This window comes from Mesocricetus auratus, unplaced genomic scaffold, assembly GCF_017639785.1.
Source record: "Mesocricetus auratus isolate SY011 unplaced genomic scaffold, BCM_Maur_2.0 Super-Scaffold_6730, whole genome shotgun sequence".
In the NCBI taxonomy this organism is placed as follows: Eukaryota; Metazoa; Chordata; class Mammalia; order Rodentia; family Cricetidae; genus Mesocricetus; species Mesocricetus auratus.
The window spans coordinates 53658072-53678061 of NW_024429184.1; the positions used below are offsets into that span (position 1 = coordinate 53658072).

The 19990-nt window shown below is 46.6% G+C and overlaps 1 long non-coding RNA gene across 1 annotated transcript; it reads right to left on the minus strand.

The window, feature by feature from the left end:
* Positions 1 to 3455: 3455 nt before the first annotated feature.
* LOC121138962 lies at positions 3456 to 16149 on the minus strand. Its single transcript, XR_005875831.1, has 3 exons — positions 16103 to 16149; positions 14922 to 14973; positions 3456 to 4412 (listed from the first exon to the last, which is right to left on the minus strand). It is a non-coding gene; the product is annotated as an uncharacterized LOC121138962 (long non-coding RNA).
* Positions 16150 to 19990: the final 3841 nt, after the last annotated feature.

Here is a 19990-nt window from a genome sequence, read left to right on the forward strand (position 1 = left end):
TTACAATTGCAACAAACAACATAAGATATCTTGGGGTAACTCTAGCAAACAGGTGAAAGACCTATATGACAAGACACAACTAAGAAAGAGAACTACAGACCAATCTCCCTCATGAACATTGATGCAAAAGTACTCAATAAAATACTGGCAAATTGAATCCAAGAACACATCAGAAAGATCATCCACCATGACCAAGTAGGCTGCATCCCAAGGATGCAGGGATGGTTCAACATACAAAAAAATCTATAAATGTAATTGGCCATATAAACAGTCTGAAAAAGAATAACCACATGATCATCTCACTAGATGCTGAAAAAGCCTTTGACAAAATCCAACACCCCTTCATGATAAAGATCTTAGAGAGATCAGGGATAACAGGAATATACCTAAACATAATAAAATCAATATACAGAAAACACACAGTCAACATCAAACTAAATGGAGAGAAACTCAACGTGATTCCTCTAAAATCAGGAACAAGACAAGGTTGTCCACTCTCTCCATATCTCTTCAATACTGTACTTGAAGTCCTAGCTAGAGTAATAAGACAGCAAAAGGAGATCAAGGTGACACAAATTGGAAATGAAGAAGTCAAGCTTTCACTATTTGCAGATGATGTGATAGTTTACATAAGTCACCTGAAAAATTCTACCAGGGAACCCCTACAGCTGATAAATACCTTCAGCAAAGTAACAGGAAACAAGATTAACTAAAAAAGAAATCAGTAGCCCTACTATACACAGATGATAAATGGGCTGAGAAAGAAATTGGAGAAACATCATCCTTTACAATAGCCACAAACAACATAAAATATCCTGGGTAACTCTAATCAAACAGATGAAAGACCTATATGACAAAAATTTTGAGTCTTTAAAGAAAGAAGTTAAAGAAGACACCAGAAAATGGAAAAATCTCCCATGCTCTTGGATAGGTAGGATCAACATAGTAAAAATGGAAATCTTACCAAAAGCAATCTACAGATTCAATGCAATTCCTATCAAAATCCCAGCATAATTCTTCACAGACCTTGAAAGGACAATCCTCAACTTTATATGGAAAAACAGAAGACCCAGGATAGCCAAAACAACCCTGTACAATAAAGGAACTTCAGGAGGCATCACCATCCCTGACTTCAAGCTCTACTACAGTGCTATAGGAATAAAACCAGCTTGGTACTAGCACAAAAATAGACAGGTAGAAACAATGCAATCGAATCAAAGACCCTGACATCAAACCACACACCTATGAACACCTGATAATTGACAAAGAAGCTAAAACTATACAATGGAAAAAAGAAAGCATCTTCAACAAATGGTGCTGGCATAACTGGATGCGGATATGTAGAAGATTGCAGATAGATCCATACCTATTGTCATGCACAAAACTTAAGTCCAAATGGATCAAGGACCCCAACATAAATCCAGCCACACTGAACCTCTTCGAAAAGAAAGTGGGGGCTGGAGAGATGGCTCAGAGTTTAAGAGCACTGATTGCTCTTCCAGAGGTCCTGAGTTCAATTTCCAGCAACCACATGGAGGCTCACAACCATCTGTAATGATATCTGGTGCCCTCTCCCGGCGTGCAGACATACATGGAGGCAGGCTGTTGTATTCATAATAAATAAATAAATTTTTTAAAAAAAGAAGAGAAAGTGGGATGTACTCTTGAACGAATTGGCACAGGAGACCACTTCCTGAACATAATGCCAGTAGCACAGACACTGAGATTGACAATTAATAAATGAGACCTCCTGAAACTGAGAAGCTTCTGTAAGGCAAAAGACACAGTCAACAAGACAAAACAGCAGCCCACAGAATGGGAAAAGATCTTTACCAACTCCACAACAGACAGAGAGATGATTTCTAAAATATATAAAGAACTCAAGAAACTAGTCACCAAATAATTCAACTAAAAAGTAGGGTACAGAAGTAAACAGAATTCTCAATAAAGGTACCTAAAATGGCTGAAAGACACTTAAGTAAGTGCTCAAATTCCTTAGCCATCAGGGAAATGCAAATCAAAAGAACTCTGAGATACCATCTTACACCTGTCAAAATGGCTAAAATAAAAAACATCAATGACAGTTTATGCTGGAGAGGATGTGGAGAAAGGGGAATGCTTCTCCATTGCTGGTGGGAGTTCAAACTTGTACAGTCACTTTTGAAATCATGGTGGTTTCTCTGGAAAATGGGAACCAGTCTACCTCAAGATCCAGCAATTCCACTCTTAGGCATATGCCCAAATGATGCACATCCATACAACAAGGACATCTGCTCAACTATATTCATATTTGTAATAGCCAGAACCCAAATGTGGTATACTTACACAATGGAGTACTACTCATCAGAAAAAACAATGGAATCTTGCAAATGGATGGAACTAGAAGAAACCATCCTCAGTGAAGTGTCCCAGTCACAGAAAGGCAAGTATGGTATGTACTTTCTCATATATGATATTAGACATACCGGAAGGACTACCAGCCTACAGTCCACACCACCAGAGAAACTAGGAAACAAGGAGGACCCTAAGAGACATATACATGGTTCCCCAGAGAAGGGGAAAGGGACAAGAACTCCCAAGCAAATTGGGAACGTGGGAGGAGAGGGGAGAAAGTTAGAGGGAAAAAGAAGGGAAGAAGAGAGGGGAGGATAACAAGAGGGATCTGGGAGATTGAGTCAGAGGAGTAATAAAGGAGAGCAAGAAAAGAGATACCTTAATAGAGGGAGCCATTGTATGTTTAAAGGCAAATCTGGCACTAGAGAAATGGTCAGAGATCTACAAGGATAACCCCAACTAAGAATCTAAGCAGTTGTGGAGAGGCTGCCTTTGATACCCTTCCCCTATAACGAGATTGATGCCTACCTTAAATGCCATCCTAGAGCCTCCATCCAGTAGCTGATGGAAGCAGAAGCAGGTGCCCACAGATAAGCACTGAGACATACTCCTGGAAACCAGTCGTAGAGAGGGAGGAGGAATGAGCAAAGAAGTCAAGACCTTGCTGGGGAAACCTACAGAAGCAGCTGACCTGTCCTAGTGAGAGCACAGGAATCCCAGTCGTAAAGCTGGGGAACCAGCGTTGGACCGAACTAAACTCTCTGAATGTGGGTTCCAGTTAGGAGACCTGGGTAGTCTATGGGACCTCTAACAGAGGAACCAGTATTTACCCCTAGTGCACAAATGGACTTTGGGAGCCCATTCCCAATGAAGGAATACTGTTTCAGCCCAGATACACGGAGGAGGGTCTAGGCCCTCCCCCAAATGATGTGACAGAGTTTGATGATCCCCCCACCCCACAGAAGGCCTCACTATCCTTGGGGAGAGAGTGGGAGTGGGCTGGGGGGTTGGTAGGGGGCATGGGAGGATGGGAGGGTAAGGGAACAGGGGGGACTGATATGTAAAATGATTGTTTCTAAATTTTAAAAATGCTAAAGAGAAAAAATAAAATAAAACCATGTCAATCCACACTGCTTTCTACTGTTCTTGTAGAAAGATGCAACTCCATAGCAAGATGAGTGTACTGTCCATACATGACTTCATAGCAAGCTGAGTGTACTGTCCATACATGACTTCATAGCAAGATGAGTGCACTGTCCATACATGACTTCATAGCAAGCTGAGGGTGCTGTCCATACATGACTTCATAGCAAGCTGAGTGTACTGTCCATACATGACTTCATAGCAAGCTGAGAGTGCTGTCCATACATGACTTCATAGCAAGTTGAGTGTACTGTCCATACATGACTTCATAGCAAGCTGAGTGTACTGTCCATACATGACTTCATAGCAAGCTGAGTGTACTGTCCATACATGACTTCATAGCAAGCTGAGAGTGCTGTCCATACATGACTTCATAGCAAGTTGAGTGTACTGTCCATACATGACTTCATAGCAAGCTGATGGCGCTGTCCATACATGACTTCATAGCAAGCTGAGTGTACTGTCCATACATGACTTCATAGCAAGCTGAGAGTGCTGTCCATACATGACTTCATAGCAAGTTGAGTGTACTGTCCATACATGACTTCATAGCAAGCTGATGGCGCTGTCCATACATGACTTCATAGCAAGATTACTGTCTATATATGATTTCATAGCAAGCTGAGGGTGCTATCCATACATGACTTTCACAGACATGACTTTACCAGTCTCTTTTCATTGTACTTAGTTTATCTAACTCGAACACTTAGTTCATAGTGGAAAAGCCTTGAACTCCTTGAATTGATGTTATTTAGCGTGAGGTTAGCAGACCTGGCCCAGTAGCAGGAGCTGGAGAAAGATCTTTGCTCTCCCTGGGATTCTGGTGACCAGTTCTAAGCTAGTTTGCAGTTTCCCTATGGTTTTAATGCTGTTAGTTCCTTTTTGTGAGTTCATTTCACCATTGACCATGTAGGTATAAGAACTAATATCTCCTCCTATAAGAGCCAAAGTTATGTTTTAAGTATTAATTACTGTGCCTAAGAGATTCATAAAACAAAAATGCCCCTAATGTGTAAGCCCCTTGCCCAAGGACAGATTCTTCCTGAAATGTTGGAGGCTATTTATGTACGATAACAAGCCAAATTATTTTGCTCCCCTAAACAAGTTTGTTCCACCCAACTGCACAGGATGTACTTGATCACATGTAGGTGGCGGTACACAGACAGGAAGTACGTCAGGATGTGTGCTTGCCCCTGGTTCCATCTGGTGGGAAATATGAGCCTTACGGGTTTGCCTTTATAAGCCTCTGCAAAATGTGACTTGTTCCCATTTTCTGGGATGGCCTAGGAAATGACCTGTCCAGAGTCTATCATCTTGGCCATTATTTAATTAAAGCTTGCTTCAAATATGGCTCAAAATTGTGGTAGTGGTCTTATTCTCACCAGGTGGGATTAACACTCTCCATTGTTTTTTTTTTTTCCTTTCTTGATTCTTCAACCTGGAAAATGACCTTCATATTTCAGGAATGCAAACCAATGGGCTTAAATTTTGTAAATTTTACAAACAAAATTCCTTTTTTCATTCATCACCATTCTCACAGTTTGAGATGGAGATGTGTTCCTCCTCCTTTTGAAGACCAGTGTCTCCAACCTTGCTCTAGATTGATGTGCTTCTGTCTCTGTGGGGACCTCATATCAGTCTTCAAATCAGGTCCATGCTTCAAATCAAGCCCTCCAACCCAGTGCTGCTTCTAGCCAACCCCCTTCTCCCTGCATGGCTTCAGAACTGACCTGAATGGAACCATCTCTGCCCGTCCCTCCTCAGTCTGAACCCTTGAATCTCTCTTCCATTCCAACTGTGCAGATGTCTTCCTAAAAGTTTCTAGCAACTTGTTCCTTTCTAAGTCCTTACCTAAGCTTTTCTTTGCCTCTCAGAAGCAACTGATCCTTTACCCATGTTCTCCACACACATTTCCTCTCAGTTTTGAGTGGGTCACCATCTGGTGAAGCCTTTCTGGTAATCACTTCACCCAGAGGAACCCGAGGGACTGTGCTGTGTCTCCCCCCTCTTCTGCATTCTCTGAGATTTGAACCTTTCCCTTGATTCAGACACCTAGATTCTAGGAGCTTCCCAGTTTGCAGTTAAGCTCTGCTTCTTTCCACTCATGACATACGCCTAACTAACTTCTGAGTCTAACTCCCCAGCCCATCTGTCCTTCTCCTTCCTCCTTCTGTATTGGGGGTTGGTGTTGTCATCATCTACCCTGCTTTTCTGAAGCTGGGATCAATTCCAGACTTCAAGTGTGTGTGTGTGTGTGTGTGTGTGTGTGTGTGTGTGTGTGTGTGTGTGTGTACACATGTACACATGGAGGCCCCACGCATATAGAGGACAGAAGTCAATGTCCTCGACTGATTCTTCGTCCTATATTGTGAGACAAGGTCTCTCACTCATTCTGACACTCACCAATTTAGCTGGCCTGGCTTGGCCAGTGAGCTTCAGCATTCCTATCTTGGCTTCCACATTACTGAGACAATGGGTCTCATGCTGCAGTGACCAGCTTTTCCATGGGCATGGGGAGTTAAACTCAGGTCTGACCAAGTGAGTTCTCTCCTCAGCTACCAGTTCTTGTACCTTACAAGCCACAGCCAACCAGCCGCCAATACCCTCAAATTCTTCCTACACACTGCCATGTGTAACCACCTTCCTCCCTGTTTGGGGTTGAATCTGAAGTTTCATGCACGTCCCTCCACCCCCACGGACTCGTACTCTGGATGCTCGCTCCCCAGCTAGTGCTGCTGTCTGGGGAGGGTGGGACCTTCAGGAGGCGGCGCCTCACAAGGGGCAATGGAGATCACTAAGAGCAGAACTTTCCAGGTTATACCCAGCACCTGTTTCCAGATAGCCCTCCGCTTCGTGGCGTGCTGTGATGGGACAGGCCTCTGCCATGTGCTCCTGTGGCCATGATCTGTACGCATCATCCCTAGCAGACATGATGGGAACCCTCTGAAACCATGAGCCTAACACATCCCTTCTCCTTAAGTTGTTAGCACAACAGTGGCCACAACAGTGCATGCGTGACTGACTGCATCCCTAGTGCTGTGGACTTTCCTGTGGCCCTTACTGTCTACTTTGTAGATTCTTGGAGCAGCCTTCTTCCTCTTGTCTCTGCCTGTGCTCCACTTCAAGCTTGCATGAAACCAAAGCTCCGTCATGGGTGGCTCCTAGCCATCATGTATAGTTCCCCATTACCTGTGTCACCCCTGACCCAAGTCCTCCACCATCTCACATTGTCTCCTGACTTGTCTGTTACCTCCACCATCACCTGGTTCATTCCAGCAGTGTTGCCTCCAGATGCCTCTTAGTCCTATCACAGCATGTGCTTGTGTCCACAGCCCACGGCCTAGAACGTCCTTCAGAGCCTAGCATAGCCATAGCCATGGGCATTACCGCATTCACAAAGGGTCCTGGAACAATTTTGTGTGTTTGGGGCGGGTAGGTGGATGGCAGGGGTCTTATCCTCTGCCTGAGACTCTTTCACACACTCATACTGGTGACTTATTACCCTGTTAATATTTGCTGGCATGTCTGCCTCCCCTTCTGGACTCTGTACTCCTTGGAGGTAAAGTACAGACATTTATCTTTGTATATCCTAGCCAGGCACTTACACTATAGCTAATGAAATCTGTTAAGGTGATCTAAGGACAAGAACTTTCCCTCGGCGTTCTCTAGGCTGTGGAAGACTGCTGGTTTACTTGCCTTCTGCAAATTCTGCGGCAGTTTAACTTTAGGAGCTTGGTTTTGTTCTTGCAGGATCTGTCACACTACCCAGGGCCACATGAGTGAGACGCTTCCTGAATAAATACTGGCTGTTCTACCTTAGGGGGAGAGACCGACTCCCAAGAGACAATTAAAAAAAGTGTGATTAGCCACCACATAAAACCAATTATATGTTAATAAAAGTCATTTGGGAAGTCTGGCCACCCTGTCTATGCCTCCTGAGAACCCTGGCAATGACAAAGCTAAAGCTCTACAGGAAGCCGCCACTTGACCTCTACTGCCCAATGTCATACCTGAAGGGACAACTCGAGCATGGCGAGCATGGCTCTGGCCGGCCTGGCCCTTTTCTCCCATCCCCTCTGCCTTGCTAAAAACCATTACATTATATTCTTAGGGCTAGTCCCCAAGGTCGATTCCCTTATTTGGCCACTTCCTCCTCCTGAGGCTGACTACCGAGGTCCACCTATCAAAATATTGAAACCCAGCAATCAAAAGTCCCCTTTGACTCACCTAATTAACATGCCAAATTAAGATTAAACACCTCATCCTAACGCAGAGTTTCCCCTTTTACCTTTATAAACAGTTATGGGCCACATCTGTCTCCTCTCAACTCACAGGCAGTCCTTTGTCCCTCCAGGACAAATACCCCTGTCCCCTTTCCCTTGTTCCCTTCCCTCTTCCTCTATCTCCTGTCTTTGTCCCTTATCCCTGCCCTCTGTCCCTCTGGGTCAAATAAGGATCGCTTATGCTGAGAATGTGGCCTTGGGGGTCCTGAGGAGGTACTTTTCCTTTCTGTACCCCATCCTTATTCAACAAAGAATCCTCAGAGATGAGTGGGTTTGCAGGGCACCCAGATTCTGGGCCTCTGGAATGAACTGTAATACAGGTAAGAAAGGGGAGAGGAGAAACAACACACAATGGATGAATATGAAGTCTCCTCCCCTGACTCCTACCCCCAGGGCTGGGGCCAGAACCCAGAACCTCAAGAAAGCAAGTCCTCTCTACCAGCGAGCTGCATTACCAGACCAAGTGTCCCAACCTATGGGCGGCCCATTCCAGACTTCGTGGGACAGTTGTACTTTGGACTTCACATTTAATAAGGACCCCATGTCCCAGTAACAACAAAAAATCCTTCTGTCTGCTTTGGTGCTTATCGCTAAAGTAGCCAAAGTGCTTGGGAAACAAAACAAGTAGACAGACACAATCTGAGCCCAGATCCCTTATGGCCACCATGGGTGTGGATCTTTCCAAATGGCCTTGCTCGCTCTGTCTAGCCTAGGAGCCCAATGTCCCCTTCACAGCAGTGTCAGCACAGCCTGAAGCACTCTTGTCACCCAGTGGCACCTTCACAAGTACTGTGAATAGCCAATCTGCCCAAACGCCTTCTGCCCTTTCCAGCTAGGGTTCTGGGCTCTGCGCCCAGCTCAGCCCATGGTGAGAAGCCTGTTTACAAGAAGGAACAGACTACCAGAGCGCGGTATTTCAGTCTAGTCCCAGACTTTACATTAACCCACTCCTCCATCTCCAGATGTTGACTCTCTGTGGAGGTTCGGCCCAGGTCCTCGTGCCTGCTTGTTCTGTCCCAAGTAGGGTGTTGTTTCTTCGTATTGTCAGGCAGGGTGCTCAGGACGCTGCACAAGCGTATTTTGGGCCAAGATTAGAGACAGAAAGAGAGAGGAGAGGAGGAAGAGGACAAGGGGGAGAGAAGGAGGGAACGACAGGCTGAAGGAAATTATAAAACACTGAAATAAAAATTTCAGTTACACAATTAAATTTAAAGTTACGTTAAAATTAAGCATGGCTTCCCCCCGCTTCCCCATGATGTCACAGTCATGTCCTCAGTAGCAAACAAAGAGCTGTTCCTCTCTAATTCCCCTACACAAGGCAGAATCCAATTTGTTTGTCTGAGTTTTTAGTTTGCTTGTTTTTACTTGTATGTTTGAGACGGGGTCTCAAGTAGCTCAGCTCTTCCTAGAACTCACAACATACCAGAGAGTGACCTTGAACTCCTGATCCTCATTCCTGTGTGCAGGGTTACAGGCACTATCAAGCAGACATGCACCATTAAGCCCAGCGCCTCTTGTTTTTTTCCACACCATAGGATTTCTTGCCCAGAAAGACAACTGCTGTTTTCTCTAAACCCTTCTAGGAAGCCTGGCAACCTTGGCTTCTGTGAAGCTTTGAAAGACCCCTCTTGACTGAGAGAAGCAGAGAGGGAAAAGGGAGTGTCACCTCCGCCCACTTTTAATATTGCAGCAAGTGACAGGGGAGGCGGGGTTTATCACCCATCCCAGAAAGCATGAACCGATTTGGGCATACTCATGTGACTGTAGTTCCTTGTGTCCAGTGGAAGAACTCAGGGCTGGAAGAGGATGGAAAGTGCAGAATCCCTTGTCTCCCTAACATCTGTCTCTTCACCCTTACCCATCAGTCATTCTTTTTACCTCCAGAGGAGCACCACCACCACCCACATCCTAAACCACTATGCCCCACACCCTGAAAACACAGTTTCACCTTTACACTGCCCATCCATCTAGGAAGGGTTCCTTGATTAACCACAATGCCCCAAGCCCCAGGACAACGTTGTAGAGGAGAGCAGCCACCCTCAACGTTGAGTTGGTTTTCAGTCTACATTTATTCCTAGCATTAACACCCCCACCCCTGGGGTTCTCTGAGTAACAGTCCTGGAGGTGGGGAACTTGCTTTGTAAACCACTCTAGCCTTGAACTCACAGAGTTCTGTTGCCCAAGTGCTAGGAATAAAAGTTTGCGCCACCGCCTGACACATTAACATTCTGAACAGTGCTCTGCTGGGGCTTTCATTATTCAATGACTGATACCCTTAAAAGAAAGAATTCAGCTCCAAAAGCATCGTTCTCCTGTGCAGAATTGGCACAGGGGTACGCACATACTGTAAACTGAAAACATAGGGACTTCCAAACATAAATAAATGAGGCATCATCCCTGCCTTGGACATGTTTATAGATGACTAGTTCTTGAGAAAATAAGTTGAAAGCATACATACAATTCTTGTAGTCATATATAAACCCATGAGTGCGTATAAATGTTTTATACATTCATGCACAGAAACAGTGTAAGTTGAGCAAGCATGAGCTGTTTAAGATGCTCACAGCTCTTCACCGTGCCAGCGGGAGGCATCTATGCTGCAGTTGGATGTGCGAAGCCTTTCTGAGGACCACTTGGGAGCTGACTCCAGACAGGTGAAGAGTCCTAAGTGAGGAGAAGGAACTGCACAAAGATAGCCATGTGTGGAGTTTGGAGGGACTGGGGTGCGGTGGTAACTCAGTTTGACGCAGGCCCTTTTTATGAGGGAAAGGTGAAAGACAGGAAAAGCAGAGGCATTGGATGGATGCCAGTGGGCTCCTTGGCCAAGGTAAGAACACAGAGAGGGAGCTTCAGCACCGCCAATCTGGCAGTTGGAAGACCATTGGAGATCAGTGCTCTGTGGAGTAGCCAGGCCAGCACTTGGCTGTATTCCCAGCTGAGGCAGGAGGATTAGAAATTCAAGGTCATTCCCCAGCTATATCTAGGCTGGCCTGGGCTACATGAGACCATGTCTAAGCAAACAAACCACTAAATAAATAAATAACTTTAAAGACAACCCTCAGGCAGTCTGATGGTAGTCATGGACTAGACAGCCATAGGAAGCTGAGTGAAGATTACAGCGATGGAAGATGTGAGGATAAGCAGAGATGCCTCTCAGAAGGGGCCTGAGGACTGAGGTGGGCACTGGGAGATACTGAGAGTTAGGGCCCTGTTGGCACAGGGCACACCCTGTTTGGTGACAAAATTCCTTGATCTTACAAAATCCTGGGGGGCATCCTGGTTTTGTAGGAACAGAACCATCATCAAGTTCAGGAGCCCTCTTAAAGTAGGTTAAAAGGTCAGCTTATCTTTAGAGCAAAAGAAATTACAGCAAATTCCACGTAACGAAGCTGAAAATGGCAAATCTAGAAATGACATCATACCTTTCTTATAATTGTCAGTTAGCTGCCACACACAAGACCGTTTCCTCCTTTTCTTAATATGAATGTTAGAGACATCAAGTTTGCCACTCCAAAGTGTGCAGTCCAGTGGGTTTTACCATACGCACTGTGCCATACCCTCACCACCACTGCCAGTCACAGAACACTTCTGCCACCTCACAAGAGAACCCGCCTCCAGGTGCCAGCAGTGTGGCTCAGCAGGCAATGGCTTGCAGCCGGGGCCCCGCCATTCCATCCTCGGACTCCCACATGGTAGGAGGAGGAAACAGAGCAGGGATGCACATTCACAGGGCATATTAAGCAAATAAATACATGTAAATAAATAAATAAATGCGAAACTAAATGAGAAAGTCTGTCACCGTTAGTTGCCAGTCAATTCCCCTGCCTTGACCCCTGAGGCCACTAATCTATTTTCTAACTCAATGAATTTCTTATTCTGAGCATTTCATGCAAACTGTATGATGTATGTATTATGTAACACGTGGCCGTTTGTGTCTGGGTTTTTTTTGTCTGTTTTTCACATAGCAGACTTTTTTCAAGGTTGATCTGAGGCATGGCTTGTAACAATATATTCCATTTTTAAAAGAAAAAAAATGTCCTGAGGTGAAAGTCACAGAAGATTAAAATCTTCTAAAGTGACCAGTTCCCTGGCAGTTGGCATTTCTCTTTGCTGTATGATCACCGCTTTTAACCGTCAGGGTGTTTTTTCTGTCACCCTGAAAGGAAACCTGAATCCACTCCACAGTTATTCCCAATTTCCCTCACCAGCACCTCATCACCACCCATCCACTCCCTGTCGGTGTGGGCTGACTCACGCTTCTCCTCTGGCATTGGAATGAGGTGTGAGCAGGTGGCCCAGGGATCTCTAAGTCTCTACTGAGTTTCCATGTCACTCTCTGCTTCTCTTTCTCTGGATGTCTCCATCACCCTACCTTCCAATTGTCAATTCTTCCACCTCATCAAATCTACTGTTGAGCACCTCCAGTGAGCTGTGTATTTCTGATATTACGTATCTCAGCTGAAGAATGGCTCTGGACTTTTAAGATATACAATCTCTTATTATCAATACTCTTACTTGGAAAGTCTTATGCTTTTCAGTTTTTTAAATGAAAAAAATGAATATTTTATTACTTATTTTGCTGTAAAATTGTTGCTTGACCAGTAAAACAGAGCCAGCAAATATAGTATGCTGCACAATTAAGACAGTATTTTTTTATCTGTCCATCCTAAACTAAGGTACTTTCATCCACACCCAGCAGTTTCCAGCAGGATGGTCATTAGATATCTTGACCTAAATCCACAGACACAAGTAAGCAGGTAACAATATTATGTAAAGCTTGTAATAATGTTATCTGTGAAACCCATCACCTTTTATAAACAGTTTTACCACAGATACTCCCATTAATTTTTTTTTTCTGTGTAACCTCCCTGGCTGTCCTGGAACTCATTCTGTAGACCAGCCCATTCCCAGTCATTTCTCTGTTTTCCCTGCCCTTGTGGACTAATGCAATCCCTCAGCCAGCATTTCAGCACCATGCCTCTTGCCCACTTTGGTGCTCCCCACCATGATGGTCATGGGTTCGTCTTCTGAAACTACAAGCCCTGTACCAGGCTGTTTCTTTTGGGCCACCAACCAGCTCCCACATCATGACACAGAGACTTATTATTAGTTTTGAATGTTTGGCCTTCGCCTAGCTCTTTTCTGAGTAGCTCTTTTAACTTAAATTAGCCTGTTTCACTTTATCTACCTTTTGCCTCAAGGCTTATTACCTTCCTTACTCCTGTATATCACTTTTACTGCTTCTCTACATCTGTCTGTCTGTCTGTCTGTCTGTCTGTCTGGCATCTGCTTGGCTTGCCCCAGGCATGAGTCATGTCCCTCATTCTCTCTACTTCTCTCTGATTTCTCCTCCTATTTATTCTCCTGCCTGCCAGCCCTGCCTATCCTTTCTCTGCCCAGTCATTGGCTGTTCAGCTCTTTATTAGACCAATCTAGTGCCTTAGACAGGCAAGGTAAAGCAGCTTTTCATAATTAAACAAATGCATCACAAGCAAAAGTGACACACCTTTACACAGTTAAAGCACTTTGTGCAGTATGAACAAATGTAATACATTTTGCCTAGTTAACATAATATTCCACAACAAAGCCCCAATAAACCCTTTCTTCTATATGTTGCCTTGGGCATGTCCCTTCTCAGCAAAAAAAAAAAAAAAAAAAAAAACCCCGTAACTAAGCCAAATAAGATTATTGTCCACAACTTTCCATTTGTGGCCTGTGCAGCACCTTCCAGAACTTTGAAAGCTAAACCTTCCAGCACTATGAAAGCTAACAAAGAGGTTTCCAGCTCAGTCCCAGCTTGATCTCTTCATATCAAGGCATATGACATCTTCAGCAATAGAGTCTTTAGTCTTCTGGTTTCTGTAATCACCTTTTGAAAAATTACCTAATAAAGTTTGGTTTTCACAAATGTATAGCTGATTTAACCTGTTCATGCATTGTTACCAGCAGCTGGGGCATCTCCACCCTTTGTGTTTAGAGTGTATCTGTGAGCATCTTTTTTTCACCTGTTCAGGTTTCTTTGATTTTTGTTTTTGGAGACAGGGTTTCTCTGTGTAGCCTTGGCTGTCCTGGAACTCACTCTGTAGACCAGGTTGGCCTCCAACTCATAGAGATCCACCTGACTCTGCCTCCCCAATGCTGGGACTAAGGCTGTGCAACAATACCACCCAGGAAAACCAATTCTTTTTTATTTATTATGTAAACAGTGTTCTACCTGCATGTATGCCTGCAGACTAAAAGAGGGCACCAGATCTTATTACAGATAGTTGTGAGCCACCATGTGGTTGCTGGGATTGAACTCAGGACCTTTGGAAGAGCAGCCAGTGCTCTTAATCGCTGAGCCATATCTCCAGCAAGGTACTTTTATTAAAATTTTAATTATGTAGAGGCATGGACTGTTATAGGATTTTTTAAATCCCCTTCTTGGGTGGCATCTGCATTTTACCAGACCATAACATTCCCAGTGATTTCACAGCTGTGCCTGCCTCTTGCAACGTTTGTGCAATGATTGTCCAAACTCATTTCTTTAGGTATACTTTTGCATCTGTCAGATACTTTTCCACATCTGTTAAGCACTCATAGTTTAGCATACAGTGTCTGTGGGTAAAACCTTTCACCAAGGGTGAGCAAGACCATCCATCATCCCAAGCAAGCACCAGTTGATCACAGGAGTCAGCAGCTAAACGACACTCAAGAAAAAAATGTTAACAAGTCCAGTATAGCAGGAAAGGGCTCCATCCCTTGTATCAACTGCCTCCTCAAAAAAAATTAATATTTGGGGACTAGAGAGGTAGTTCAACAGTTAAGAGCACTTGCTGCTCTTCAAGAAGATCTAAATGCAATTCCTAGCACCCACACCAGACAGGCCAGGCAACAATCACCTGTAACTCAAGTTTCAGGGGACTTAATATCCTCTTCTGTCCTTTGCAAGCACCTGCATGCACAAAGTGTGAAATGTGTGTGTGTACACATACACATAAATAAATAAATAAATCTTTAAGAAAAATAAATGTCAGGCCCAGTGACATGGGAAAGAGACACTGACATGAAGTCATTATGTACCTTCCCACTTCCAAAGGGCTAGGTAGTGCCAGTCCAATCTGTTTTGCCCATCCCAGAGCCAAGGGACAGCAGAACCATGGTTCTGCATGCCAAACTTACCATGCTTCCTAGTTGAAATGATCCCCCGAGTCTGTCAGGCTGTGGGCTCCCACTGTGGAGTATGAGTAGGGGATTATTGACAAGAGTGTGGACATTTTTAGGCAGCTACAAGAAGAGCCTTTCCCCATCTGAAGCATCCACTAAAACACACCACCAGCACCTTCTCTCTCCTCCCAGCTACCATTAACTGTTTACACATCCTTGGGAGATATGATGCCCCATGAGCCTCTGCTATCTCTATGACAGAACATTAATGGGCCCAATCTTGTGTAGGTCTCCTGCAGATAATCATAGCTGCTGAGAATTTAAGGGGCAATGCCTATGTCAAGCCTTGAGAATAGTATTCCACAACACGCAGCCAGCAAACGTGTTTCTTACAACGAGCATTGCCACATTTAGGAGCCCCTTAGGTTTCCTGCGCAGGTAGAGTTGCTTGCTAGGCAAGCTGTCAAAGGACTCTGTTCATTTGAGTTGGCACCTGCCATTGGCCCCCTGAGCAGCTCATCTTTCCAGTTCTCACACCTTCTTTTTCCTCATATTTCTGTTATCATTAGCTGGCCCTGAGGTCAGAGGGCAATACACACCTACAGCTTGCAGGGTCTCAGTTCCAAATCTTTTTCCAGGGATCAAAAGTAGGATTTGAATAGTTCCTGCCAACTGCCAAAGGTGAGTGGGTGTGGGAGGTCAGGTGAGTCAGGGATGGAGGAGGCTGGAAGCCTGCCAGACGCACTGTAGCTCTGGGATGGGCAGCAGGGCGCTTGTAAAACAGCAACAGAAGCAAGAGTCCAGCCTCAATATTCATCTAAAGGTGACAAGAGTGTGGGCCTTGACTCAGCAATGAAGGAGCCTAATGACAAAGTTCCATGAGAAAGAATCCGGTCCCCAAATCCTACGGACTCCTCAGCTCTCTGAGATGTGTGACGTGGGCAAGTCTGCAGAGAGGGGAGCCAGATGGTTGTGTATCCAGGTTTCTGAGGGCGAAGACAGGAATGAGGGAAACTAACATGAGGGCTTGGGGGTTGGATTTCAAAGTGTGCTGGATTACAGTGATGATGTCACACCTGTGAATCCCTAAAAGCAACATTAGAACCGAAAACTGTAGGCTAAACGGACGCTGTAACGATACGCGACACACAATTACTGACAGTAAAGCTAAGTATTTAATGTAGAAAATTACTCACAAGATACCAAACCCCGAGGAGCCAAACAGTTCTCAGCTAGCGACCGGACCGGAAGCCGAACTCCAGGAAAAGAGACCGAGACTTCCTGTGTGCTGTCTTTTATGCCTTCCCCCGTAACGCCCCTAGCCATGCCCAAAAGTGGGCCTGGCTAGTGACGTAGTTCCGCCTACGTACGTATATGTCTTTACGTCCAGCCGTATACGTCTTTAGTCCTGCCTAAAGTGGGTGTGGTTAGCGGTGTGGTAAACCGCCCTTTTATTACCTCATCTGTATGCGCCTCTAATAAGTCACATGTTTAATGGCGGCATCAGACTTCCTCCTACAATTCCCCTTTTAGTCTAAAAAAGGACAACTAACTTGTGTCCATGAACAAAATGTATCAAATATCTATCCTATCTAAACCTAAACTTATCTGAAAGAAACACCCAAATCTGAACACCTCCTTCCAATCCCAACTCTAAAATAATTGAAAACTAACACTAACAGGTGTAAACTATCTTATAATATCAATAGTAGGGAGAGGGGGCGTGGAATTCTCAAAACTACTTCCTGCTGAGATAGGACGATGATAATCTCATGGGGACCTGTGAGAAAAAAATGTTAGTATAACAAAATCTCAGTAGATCAGACAGTCTCAGTATGGCAGGAGATGCTTGATTGAAGTTCCTGACTGGGGTTCTGGTGTTGATTGAAGATCTCATCAGAAGCTCTGGCAAGATTGTAGAAGATGTGCCGTTTCAGTTTCTTGATCCGGAGTTGTGTAGAGTGATGTAGTTTCAAGCCAGTTTCAGGATAGTGCTTGTCAGGTGGAGTCAATGATGTGGGGCAGTTCAGATGCCTCCAGTCGAATCAGGTGAAGTCAAGGAAGTGGATCCTTATTCTCTTTCGGAAGCAGTTGAAGATTGCTGTCAGGAAATCCCTTGTCCTCTGGAAAACTCAAACATTAATGTTAACAAAGAAATATTTTAACTTTCATATGTATGCATACAGAAGAGGTGACAATAGGGAAGATGGAAAACCTGGAGGAAATTAGACTGTTCAGAAAAAGAAATCCATAGATAATAGTCCCTCATTTTATTTCTTCTGTCTTATATCAATGGCTCTTTGATATAATACAGAAATTCTGAATCGTATTTAAATAATATGCTTGAGTTTAGAGTAGGAGAGCCAATCCAACTCCAAAGCCAGCGTCAGTTAAATGAATGGGGACTGAGGTATGTGAAGAAATAAAGATAAAAGGGTACTATGAAAAAACAATATAGAGAGATTTAGACTTTGATACCACACAGTGAGTTATTGTTTGTTTGATGGTCCTCAGGGTAGCTATTCATTCTTCTACAGGAATCCATATGTCCAGTATTCTTTGTTGAGTTTACCTGTGAAGACAAAAACAAAACACTTCTCTTTCCTTTTAGGAGGTACTTTACCCATGGTGGACTATGAATTTGTAGATGGGCTGTTATCTTCCTCCTCCTGAGATGTTTTCTGTTCTGATCGAATTTTAATTAATTTTGATGGAACCCAAACCTTTTCTTCTCCTGTGGAAACAAAAGCATAACCCCTTCCCCAACGTAACATATATCCTGGTTTCCAGACTGAGGTCATAACATCCTTAAAATACACCGGTTGGTTCAGTTCAGAAGTCTTCTCTGTAGTCCAGTGTCTTTCTGCTGCAATTTGTCCTTTTTCATCAGCGAGGAAGTCTGATGCCGCCATTAAACATGTGACTTATTAGAGGCGCATACAGATGGCGGCATCAGACTTCCTCCTACAGAAAACAACTGAACCTTAGAGTTTTAGTGGGTGCATTTTGTTCTTTGTTTGATGTGGCAACGGAGTGCTTTAAAATTGGAAATGAAGGGAGGGGGTAGTAGAGCTCCTGGGATATGAAAGTGAAAGGGGGAATAGCGGAAGTGGAAGGATTTGTTTAGGTGGAGGTGGGGGGGCGTGCAGAGCGGAGGGGCAGGGGAGGTGAGATGGGGCATGCAGAGAGGAGGGGCAGGGGAGGTGAGATGGGAGCATACAGAGGGGAGGGGCAGGGGAGGTGAGATGGGAGCATACAGAGAGGAGGGGCAGGGGAGGGGAGGTGAGGGCATGCAGAGGGGAGGGGCAGGGGAGGGGAGGTGAGGGCATGCAGAGGGGAGGGGAGGTGAGGTGAGGGCATGCAGAGGGGAGGGGGTGGAGGTGAGATGGGGCATGCAGAGCAGAGGGGCAGGGGAGGTGAGGGCATGCAGAGAGGAGGGGCAGGGGAGGTGAGGGCATGCAGAGGGGAGGGGCAGGGGAGGTGAGGGCATGCAGAGGGGAGGGGCAGGGGAGGGGAGGTGAGGGCATATGGAGGGGAGGGGTAGGGGAGGGGAGGTGAGGGCATACAGAGGGGAGGGGCAGGGGAGGAGAGGTGAGAGCATGCAGAGGGGAGGGGCAGGGGAGGTGAGGGCATGCAGAGGGGAGGGGCAGGGGAGGTGAGATGAGGGCATGCAGAGGGGAGGGGCAGGGGAGGTGAGGGCATGCAGAGGGGAGGGGCAGGGGAGGGGAGGTGAGGGCATACGGAGGGGAGGGGCAGGGGAGGGGAGGTGAGGGCATGCAGAGGGGAGGGGCAGGGGAGGGGAGATGGGGGCATGCAGAGGGGAGGGGCAGGGGAGGTGAGGGCATGCAGAGAGGAGGGGCAGGGGAGGGGAGGTGAGGGCATACGGAGGGGAGGGGCAGGGGAGGGGAGGTGAGGGCATACAGAGGGGAGGGGCAGGGGAGGTGAGATGGGGGCATGCAGAGGGGAGGGGCAGGGGAGGTGAGGGCATGCAGAGAGGAGGGGCAGGGGAGGGGAGGTGAGGGCATACGGAGGGGAGGGGCAGGGGAGGGGAGGTGAGGGCATACAGAGGGGAAGGGCAGGGGAGGGGAGGTGAGAGCATGCAGAGGGGAGGGGCAGGGGAGGTGAGGGCATGCAGAGGGGAGGGGCAGGGGATGGGGGCATGCAGAGGGGAGGGGGTGGAGGTGAGATGGGGGCATGCAGAGGGGAGGGGCAGGGGAGGTGAGGTGAGGGCATGCAGAGGGGAGGGGCAGGGGAGGTGAGATGAGGGCATGCAGAGGGGAGGGGCAGGGGAGGTGAGGGCATGCAGAGGGGAGGGGCAGGGGAGGGAGGTGGGGGCATGCAGAGGGGAGGGGAAGGGGAGATGAGGGCATGCAGAGGGGAGGGGGTGGAGGTGAGATGGGGGCATGCAGAGGGGAGGGGCAGGGGAGGGGAGGTGAGGGCATGCAGAGGGGAGGGGGAGGGGAGGGAGGGCATGCAGAGGGGAGGGGGTGGAGGTGAGATGGGGCATGCAGAGGGTAGGGGCAGGGGAGGTGAGGTGAGGGCATGCAGAGGGGAGGGGCAGGGGAGGTGAGGGCATGCAGAGGGGAGGGGCAGGAGAGGTGAGGTGAGGGCATGCAGAGGGGAGGGGCAGGGGAGGTGAGGTGAGGGCATGCAGAGGGGAGGGGCAGGGGAGGTGAGGTGAGGGCATGCAGAGGGGAGGGGCAGGGGAGGTGAGGGCATGCAGAGGGGAGGGGCAGGGGAGGTGAGGGCATGCAGAGGGGAGGGGCAGGGGAGGGGAGGTGAGGGCATGCAGAGGGGAGGGGCAGGGGAGGTGAGATGGGGCATGCAGAGGGGAGGGGGTGGAGGTGAGATGGGGCATGCAGAGGGGAGGGGCAGGGGAGGGGAGGTGAGGTGAGGGCATGCAGAGAGGAAGGGGCGGAGGTAGTTTAACCAAAACCCAGTAATGTCGTAAGGAAACCATCTACCTTGCAAGCAAAAACTAAAATAAATAAAACATTAAAACAAGCAAACAAGCTAAAGTATTAGGAATATTCAAGACCGTGCTCAAGCGCGGGCACCCCAACAAATGGCTCTTAGCTTGGGAA